The sequence below is a fragment of the Gigantopelta aegis genome, chromosome 15 (assembly GCF_016097555.1).
Source record: "Gigantopelta aegis isolate Gae_Host chromosome 15, Gae_host_genome, whole genome shotgun sequence".
Lineage (NCBI taxonomy): Eukaryota > Metazoa > Mollusca > Gastropoda > Neomphalida > Peltospiridae > Gigantopelta > Gigantopelta aegis.
Window position 1 is genome coordinate 26,406,771 of NC_054713.1, and position 10,970 is coordinate 26,417,740.

Sequence of the window (10,970 nt, forward strand, 5' to 3'; positions counted from 1 at the left end):
TCAATGGGCAGGCGGTGCCAGGCAGTTGTCAACACACGCGGAGGCCACACCCGGTATTGACTCCAGATGACCTTGACCTTGGTGGTGTGTCCTATCACTTACTCACAATGGACTAGAGTGAATTGTGAACAATCCTGCAACATTTGGTAATTATCGGACTCACCATTCAATAATTAAATCAATTCTCCAAATGTTACGACAATGTGGTTTTGCGTTTCTTCTTTTGAAGAGTATATATATATATATATATATATATATATAGTGTTTCTGCCAGAAATAATTTTTTGTGTATGGCGCTATGTTACTGAATGCAACCACAGTCAACAGGGGCTATGGGGGGTCTCCTCCACAAATAAAATGGATTACATTTAGGGTTAGGCTTAAGAAAATCATACAATAATGATAAGAGTCATTAATTTTGTCAAAATGTTAACTTAAAAAAATAAATATTCGGGTATGGTGCCATACCTATTTTACCCTCTGGCAGAAACCCTGCTCTATATTTAGAAAATTTGTTTCTACTTTTCATTATTATTCATTCTTACCTAGTACTAGCACAACAACGATGCTATACGACCCTGAGTTATAACCTCCACTGCCGAATTATCTCCCCTTGCCGGATATATAACCTACACCCGCCCATGGGTAGACCGTATATCCTCGTTATCGATTCAAAGTCCGGAATGACTGAATCAAAAAAGACCTCTCTCGGGGCGGGTGGGAGGTAACGGTTGTTGTTGTGCTAGTACTAGGTAAGTATGAATAATAATGAAAATTAGAAACAAATTTTCTAATAGTTGCAGCAATCCATCTCGACAAAGCATTCTTCGTAATGTCTCCTGGTTGGCGTGTGAAAGAGATAAACAGTCTCTTAGTGTTTTGCCGGAGATTTCTAGTACGCTCCAAATAGAATTTCAAAGCCCGCACCGGACAAAGAAGTCTATCAGAATTATCCGCAGAAAGCGTACGAGATAAACACTGAATAATGGCCGGAGGACTCTTCCCCTGGCACCTGGTTCTTAGCCACGAAAACAGGATCAATACGTAATGTAACTGACCCGTCCGTATTGTAATCCACCAAATCATGCAAAAAAGCATGAATCTCACTAATACGACGGCAAGCCACTAGTGAGACCAGAAACAAAGTTTTCCACTTCAAATGACGATGACTGGCGAATTTCAAAGGCTCGTAGGGCTTGCCTTTGAGTGCATGCAGAACCAGAAAAACATTCCATTTAGGCAAAATGGAAGGCTTCTCAACCGTGTTTTGCAACGACTTAAGCAAGTCATGCAACACGAGATTCGTTGAGAAATCTTGACGTCCACACTGCCTCAGAGTAGTGAAAATGGACGATCGGTGACTTCTCACTGTTTGAACCTTCAGCTGTTTTTCTTGGACAAGAGCCAGAAAGTACTCAGCTAAATCATTAACAGTAGGCGACAAGGGATCCACGTCCCTCTCAGTCGCCCCAACGAACCCAAGCGCGCCAGTGACACTGGTAGACCCTCTCCGTAGACTGGCGCTTCGACGAGGAGACGAGCTCAGCAACCCGTTTAGAAAAGCCTCGGTTTCGGAGGGAAACCTCGACAACCGTCATGCGTGAAGTCGGAAAACCTCCGGCTTCGGATGCCACTCTGTCCGACGCAGTCTCTGACTGAGCAGATCGGGTATCAACAGCAACCGCACTGGCTCGTGCATTAAAAGTGACAGGAGCGGAGGAAACCAGGCTTGAGCTGCCCAACTCGGGGCTACGAGCGTGACACGACAAGGTTGCTGTCTGATCTTTGCCAGAACCTTGACAAGCAGAACCGGAGGGGGAAAGGCGTAAAAATCCAGTCGTGTCCAGTCCATGCTCAACGCATCGTACTCCAGTGCCAGTGGGTCTGGTACCGGCGATACAAACACTGGCAACTGACTGTTCAGGTGAGTGGCAAACATATCGAGTCCCCCACAACTGAAGAACTTGATAAGACACCGTCCGGTGCAACATCCACTCCGTCTGAATCGGGGAACGACGACTCAAAGCGTCCGCCAAGACGTTCACGGACGAAGGAATGTGTTTGGCCGATAACACCACTCCCCAATCGTCGCAGCATTCCAGAATCTCCAAAGCTGCAAGACTCAATGACAGGGATTTGGTGCCTCCCCACCGATTGAGGTACGCAACAACCGACGTGTTGTCCGACCTCAACAAAATCCGACGATGTCGAATAACAGTCCTGAAATGGAGACAAGTGCGACGCACTGCTTCCATCTCCAACAAGTTGATGTGACGACTCCTCTCTGAAGGAGTCCACACCCCTGACAGATGTTGATCCAAAAGGTGTGCACCGAACCCCTCGAGGGAAGCATCGGTAAACAGGACCAACTCTGGAGAAAGTGGGTGTAAAGGAATGGCCTGGGACATACACTTGTCCACTAGACACTCTTGGATTGGAAGAATGAACCAAGGCCCCAATGGTATCACCAAATCCCAGCTGAGACCATCCCACACTCGGGACAAATGCCATTGAAGTGGTCTCTTGAACCATCTGAACCGCACATTCAGCGCCGCCAGCGATTCGAGATGGCCTATCAACACATGGAGCGTGCGCACTGACGCACTTTGCTCCACCAGAAGACGTTGCGCCAACGTTCTGAAATTGTGAAGTCGCGAATCCGTCGGAAGAACGGACGCCTCCACAAGGTTGAAAACCACCCCGAGATAAGTGAAAACCTGCGTTGGCACTAATTCCGACTTGACCCAATTGGGAATAAACCCCAATCGGAGAATCATGTCGATCACGAACTCCACGCCCACGAGACATGCCGTCTGTGACGCCGCCAGAATTAACCAATCGTCCAGGTAATTGTGCATCCGTATACCCAACAGATGTACACGCCCCAGCACTGCCTTTACTACCCGAGTAAAGACGTGAGGGCTTGTGGCCAATCCGAACGGCAGAACTTGAAACTCGTAAGCTCTGCCGTCGTAGAGGAACCGCAAGTACTTCCAAAAATCCTGATGGATTGGAACATGCAAGTAAGCGTCCTTCAAATCGATGGACGCCGTCCATTCCCCCACCTGAAGCATCTCCATCATCATAGATGGAATAACGACGAAATAATTCAGCGGCTTCAGGTTTAGAATTGGTCGCCACTCGCCATTCTTCTTCTGGGCGAAGAACAGATGGGAACAAAATCCCGGAGTGCCCAAATCCACCTCCTGGATGGCTTTCTTGTTGTGAAACTCGACAACCATCTTCTCCATCAGTACTCGTTTGTCGACAGGCGGTACTGCAGGTAACCAGGGGGAGGACGTCAGTGGAGGGGGTGAAGAAAACGGAATTCTGTATCCGTTGCGGACAACCGAAAAAACCCATGGGTCCAGATCTGGCAGTTCATACCAACTTTGAACAAAATGGCACAATCTGCCCCCCACAGGAAGATCTGCTAACGGAACCTCTGTAAGCAGATGTCGACTGTCCACGCACCCTCATCCCGGCCGCTTCCCACCCCTGGGCGCCTTGCCCCGAGCGGAACCATGAAAACATGCCGGCTTCCCCCGAAAACGTCACTGTTTCGATGAACCACAGGCATTACCAGACTGCACGCCCGAATCAGACACCACAGGGATCTGATAACTGTCAAGAAAAGTCGATTTCTTAACAGGTGGAGGCTTAAAAGTAGACGCCGCCTGGCGCTTACGAGCAGTTCGGGATGGAGCAGCAGGGACGAATTTTGCCGCTTCTTGGTCCATGACCAAGTTTAAATTGGTCCCAAAAAGTAAGGTTTCCCTTACTGAGCGACTACGAAAGTAGGTTTTTACCACACCCGTCGCTCTCAGTCCCGCCAGGTAGTGATCCCGACGCAGAAGTAGACTGTTGGCAAAAACACGCCCAGCAAGCTGAGCGATGTGATGAGAAGCTTTAGAAGCCGCCAACAAACAACCCTTAGCCATCGGTGGAAGACCCGCGACTGCTTTATCTAACCCAAATAGGAACGTACCTAAATGGTTATTGACTTGAAAAAGAAGTTTAGATAACCTCTCCAAAGTCTCAAAATCCGTGAGTGGCACACTGACATTAGGAGATGGGTGGCAGTCTGCCTTCACCCTAGCGGAAACGACCGCTGGATGTGAAAGGAAGGAAGCTCCTAATGTCTTATACGAAGACGTGGACAAAACCTTCGCCGCAGACAACAGTTTCCCGGTAGCTAACGCTGCCGGAAACTCTTCCACCACCGCCCCCATAATACGATCGCTAGCCGCAATCAAAGCATCAATCTCCGCAAGAGATTCATGCACCTCGTGCGCTAACGGCAAGCCGAAATCCTTCCGCGGAACGTCCGTCGCTAAAGGCCGGTTTCCAAACGAAACACCTTTGTAAGACTGAACAGCCTCCTCCGACGGAATTGCATCCGTGCACACCAGTCGGACCTGTTCCCGTACAAAACCAAGAACCGCCTGGTAATCATAATCGCCGTCTGGTGTACCATCGGCCAAATTGGGAATCTCGTCAAGCATCGAACCTGGTGCCGACCCTTCCCCCGAACCACACACTGATTTTATTTTTTTTCAAACGACGCGCCATGCGCTGACCGTAACAGAAACGAAACTGCATGGGCAGGACGATGCGGACCGGCCGAATCTGCAAACTGGTCCAACCCCGGTCTCCCTGGAAACCCCGGCAGTGGAGGGACTGGTGGAGGGACTGGTGGAGGCGATTCCCCTAGCCAGGCCATGAAATTCTCAAAAAGACAAACATAGTCCCCCCGAGTCTGCCCCTGAGGGCGACCCGAAACCATCGGACCCTGAACGAAAGGTTCCGCCCATGCAGTCGAGGGATAACGCCTGGAACCTCTACCCCGATCTGACAGGTCCGGATTGACCATCGGTGTAGACACAGGCGCACCCAAGAAAGCTGCAGTTTCCCTGATCCCTGCCGAAGCAGACAACGGGACTGGTGGTGTCGGTTGAACCGGACCATCAGGAAATTCGTACACGTACAAATCTTGCGCCGAATTCTGAACCCAACGTACCACGTGTGGATTAGCCAACCCAGTTGACGTAGCCACATGCGAACGATCTAAAAGTTGATGACGCTGTACAGGCACCCCAACAACAGAAGGGACGTCACACCCGAAACAACGCCACCCGGCTCCATGACCGAGACAACGTTGTAAGACTTCGCGATTTCGCCAAGTGGCTCGATCACCGAAGTAGCGCCGAAAGATGCGTTGGCCGAAGCGGCGCCCTCGGATGCCACGACCAACCCTGCACCAGAAATCTGGTGAGCCAAATGGCACCGCGAAGCGGACTTCATTCTAGAGCTAATCGACCCCTCCACAGAAGGACCAATAACCCTGCCCCCATCAGCAAGATGGGAGTCGGAACTGAGAGACACAGTCGTTCCCGCCACGACTGCACTGACGCCCCCGTTACAACCGTAACCGGCGCCGCCTCCACCGACGGAGGCAAAAGCAAATCCCCAGGTTGAACGGAGCCCGACCTGGAAGAAACCTTCCCTGCTTCAGCCGAAACAGGGAGCAACAGTGCCCCCTCCACGCCAAGCGGCGCTTCGGGTTTACTGGTATCACCATGAAGATGGCGAACAGACGAGGAGGCGCCCTTGCACCTACCACTTGTCCGCGAGCTCTTTGAACTGGACACCGACTTGCCGACCACCGACAAATCGGTATGGAGCACGACCCCAGAGGTTGCCACTGTGCTCCGCCCATCCCATTCACGTCTAATCATCCTCTTTCGCTCGGCGTCTTTTGGCAGCTTCTTAGCCTTCCCCCACGTGGAGGGGGACCAATTTACACAGATATGACACTGGCGTTCAAAACAACAAGAACGACATGCCCGACATAACAAATGCTGATCAAACTGGGGCAGTCGTTTAAGACAACCCCCCTCGGCACACACAACCAACCGGTTGGAGCCCGAGGAAGCCGTGTCAGACATTAACCCCCTGTGTAAATTACCCAAAAGACCTCATATGACAGAGTAAAACAAAATTACAAATTAATAAACAATTTAACAATTTGACAAAAATTTTACTACAGAACTCGAACACGACTGCAATGGAGGACTGCAGAATCAAAAACGAGGATATACAGTCTACCCATGCGTGGGTGTAGGCTATACATCCGGCAAGGGGAGATAATTCTGCAGTGGAGGTTATAACTCAGGGTCATATAGCATTGTTGTTGTGCTAGTATGGTAAGTTGAATAAGACTATATATATATAATTTTGCCTCTTTTATATATATATATATATATATATATATATATATATATATATATATATATATATATATATAATATATATAAATAAAAAAAAAAATTAAATTTTTATTTTATATTATTATTGTTCTGTAGGCATGGGTTGTCTTATAATATTTATTACTATTTTTTTATCTGCCTATGCCTCTAGAACAGATAAAGCTTTTTGAGTACATTTTGTGTGACAATAGGATAACTAATGGGCGGGTTGTGTGAGATTAGGGGGAGGGGGGGTGGGGGGGAGTGCAGAAGCTTCAAGTTTGATTCCCAACAGTTGTTGCCACAACACGAGTTTATAATTTATTTAAACACTGTTGTACTGGCTTAATTGGCAAATATGTTACAGACTGTCCAGCTATCCTACTTTTTCGTACTTTTTGGTCTTTGTCCTATTTTTCCTACTTTTTCTTCAGAATACTTAGTTTTTTGTACTTTTTGGTTTTTATCCTATTTTTCCTACTTTTTCTTCAGAATACTTACTTTTTCGTACTTTTTTTGTTTGAAAATGCCACGAATTGCTGTTAAAGTGTGCATATTCCTTGTATTATTATAAAAGTCATCAGTTACGGGAATTATTTTAATTTTTCTTGGCAGCAAGATATATCTCCCAATTTGTGGCACCATATAATCTCAACATATTAAAATTACACCCTCAAAGCCAACATATTTTCCAATGATTAATATGATTATAATGTACAATGTGTATGTATGACTTCAGAATCAACAATACATTATAGAAAACTTAAATTAATCATGTTAACTCTGTTTTACTGTGCATCAGCATTCCTATGCATGTAAATATGTATATTGATTAATTTGAAATAACTATAACGTGACCATTACATAAGATTCACATTATTTTTGATAGAACACAAAATACATGTACAAACTAAGCACCACATAAAAAGGTGTTTTGAGCATGAATAATGTCGCTACGTACTGTTTCAGTCCTACTTTTGTTCTACGTTTTCCTACTTTTGTCCTACATTTTCTGTATTTTCATTCCTAATTGTGTCCAACTTTTTCAAAAGGGTGTGCTGGACAGCCTGATTTTATAAAGAAGGGATGGGGCACCCAAACGTAAACAGCCCTAATATGTCTTGTCTGAATGGAGACGGGCCAATATGTCAGTATACATAACTGGAGGGCCAGTTGTGATTTTTATTTTTTTTATTTTTTTTATTTCGTGTATGGCTTTGGTTTCATAAATAGGGCAAGTGCCGTATACCGGTTGATTCAAGCAGTGCAGCTATGTAAGAATACACCCCCATAAACATCGCAATCCCACAATCTAAACCACTGCCTGCATAATTTTGGCACAGGCGACTGTATCCTGCAATAGTTTTGTAACCTTTCGTGCATAAAATTATGGTACACTGATAGCATTCCCATACACCTTGTATTTTAATGTTACTGCTCACGTCCCCCTCCCTTTCGTTTTCTTAAACAAAACATTTAACGCAACCCGACCAAAAATAAAGATGCCACGGTTTTAAAAGGGTCGAGGCCGGGTCGTCGCCGCGCATTCTATTCTCTTGTTCCTCAGCATATCAGGATTTCATTAATATAAAAGTCGAACAACAACAACAACAAAAATTAAGATGAAAAAGAAGAAGAAAAAAGAAACAAACAAGACATTTTAATTTATCAGTTCTGACAAGAAAAACGAGCATAGGATGTTTTAAATGTTCTTTTGGTTACATTCGACGTTCACTTCCGGGTTCTTGTGCTTCGATAAAATTTACTTAAGTAAAAATGGTTTCGTCAATTTAAATCACGTTGTCATCGTAAATGTACCCTGTAGTGAAATACTTGAACATCTCCTCTTGTCGGCTTTTTATTTAAACAACGATATTTGTAAATAAATTAAGGCAAAAATGTAATCGGCAGATCGGTTGATTTTGCTATTGACCTATGCGAATTGGCAGCCATTATTGAAAGTTTGTCTGACCTTGCATCACGTGTCACGGTGGGCGTGGTTAACTCATCATATGGATGGGTCAATTGACATACATGTAAATGCCCTATCAATAAGTCAAACCTATTACACATTTGTTTTTTAATAGGCCTGCAAAGTCATATACATGTACATGTGTATATACATAGTAAATTAAAATTTAAAAACATCATTGTAAAATTAAGAAATTTGCTAATACTATTTTTGATATTTGCTATAATTGTAATTGTAACAAATTATTGATTGCTCAGTGTAAGATTATGTCATTTGATCCAACCATTTGATACATGACTGTGGTGTTTATATATTATATGTATATGTAAATATGTATACAAAACTTATACATTGTAGAAGAAGCATTTAAAAAGTGCATGTTGCATTTATTAGCTTTTGTTGTGATGAAGTTTACTTGTAGAATGTAAGAAATTGCATTTCAGACATCTAGTTTTCACATTTTCCTTGGGGAAACATGCCCCCTAATCTCCTAAAAATTCAAGAACAAGTCAGTCGGTCAGTTTCCCCGATTTTCACTCATTTCCTCTGTGGCAGAATATGATTATAGGATTTGGGTATTCCCATACGAGTATACATGTAAATGTAGTATATTTTAAGTCCGTGTGTGTGTAGAGGGGAGGCCTGAACATGGTTTCCCCCTCCCTAAGACCAGCATACAAGTGGACCAAGCTAGTTACACTGTGAAACAATAATTGTATATTTCTAAATTGTACTTTGATATAATATTCGTTGGTTGTAATTGTTGTAATAATACATGTAAGTAGTAGTTCATTTGGAATCCTGTATGTAGTAGGTTTCATAGTAATGCAACAGTGAATTTTGCATTTTTGTTTAAAAGTTCAAAATTTTGGCAAATATTTAGCCTGCTCTTCAACAAAGTTGGAAGCTTGTACACAAACAAATTTGGGAGCTTGTAAATTTGGGATTACGTACTTTAATTCACATACCATTTTAGCAATATGGCCAGTTGAATTTATTGTGGCAATGAAAAAAATCACAATTTCAAATAAATGATATTACAAGATGTGGTCCTGTGCACATGGTGTTTTTTTTTGGGTTTTTTACTTTCAATATTTATTATTTTAATAGTATTTACTTTTAAATACATGTACTGACATGCTTAAACTTTATTGTTGAAGAAAATGCTTATGAATTGTGAAGAAAAGCCTTACATATAAATGACCAGCAGGCGACAATAAATCAAGCCTGTTATGGATTTTAAAATGTTTATCAAGAATACATCTGTCATTCCCAGCCTATTTGGGTATCTAATATCATTACTGCAAGTCCCATAACAAGTGTATCTCGTAAATCATCTCTTTGTGTGAGAAAATTAGAAAACATTTTGTTTCATATACATTCTATCACAGAAACCCAATTCTTTGCCTGACTTTTGGGTTCTAAGTATTATGTCATACAGTCTTTCGATTGTAGAGTGAGCTAAAAATAGACAACTGATGGGTCCTATTAAACAGATTTCACTGTACTAAAGTAACAGACCCTAGTTTATAAACACTAAGGCATATTTTTTACTAATAAAGCCTTTTTTGATAATTGAAATCAGCTATTACTTAGATTATCCATTGCCATATATACAACAGAGGTGTTTCTGGCTATCCTAGTATTTAATGCATTTTTATACTTTTAAAACCGCACGTACCTCTGAGAAGTAACAATTATGGAGACGAGCTCTAGTCTTATTTTTAAAGGGTATTTTCCCTGTTCAACATCACTCTATTGTAACGTTATCTGACTGTGTTACACGTTTGTAGGTTAACTAAACTCAGTGTTCATTTTCACAGGTTGAGACTACACAATCTGCGACTTTAATAGTATTCTGAGAATTACATGTTACCACACTAAGAAGAATGGCTCGTCTAACAGACCCAAATGTGTAGATTACATGTTACCACACTAAGAAGAATGGTTACCACACTATGAAGAATATTAAAGTTGTGTAGAGATACATGTTACCACACTAAGAAGAATGGCTCATCTAACCTGTGTAGATTACATGTTACCACACTAAGAAGAATGGCTCGTCTAACCTGTGTAGATTACATGTTACCACACTAAGAAGAATGGCTCATCTAACTTGTGTATAGATTACATGTTACCACACTAAGAAGAATGGCTCGTCTAACCTGTGTAGATTACATGTTACCACACTAAGAAGAATGGCTCGTCTAACCTGTGTAGATTACATGTTACCACACTAAGAAGAATGGCTCATCTAACCTGTGTAGATTACATGTTACCACACTAAGAAGAATGGCTCATCTAACCTGTGTAGATTACATGTTACCACATTAAGAAGAATGGCTCGTCTAACCTGTGTAGATTACATGTTACCACATTAAGAAGAATGGCTCGTCTAACTTGTGTAGATTACATGTTACCACATTAAGAAGAATGGCTCGTCTAACTGTGTAGATTACATGTTACCACACTAAGAAGAATGGCTCGTCTAACCTGTGTATAGATTATGTTACCACACTAAGAAGAATGGCTCATCCAACCTGTGTAGATTACATGTTACCACACTAAGAAGAATGGCTCGTCGAACCTGTGTAGATTACATGTTACCACACTAAGAAGAATGGCTCATCTAACCTGTGTAGATTACATGTTACGACACTAAGAAGAATGGCTCGTCGAACCTGTGTAGATTACATGTTACCACACTAAGAAGAATGGCTCATCTAACCTGTGTAGATTACATGTTACCA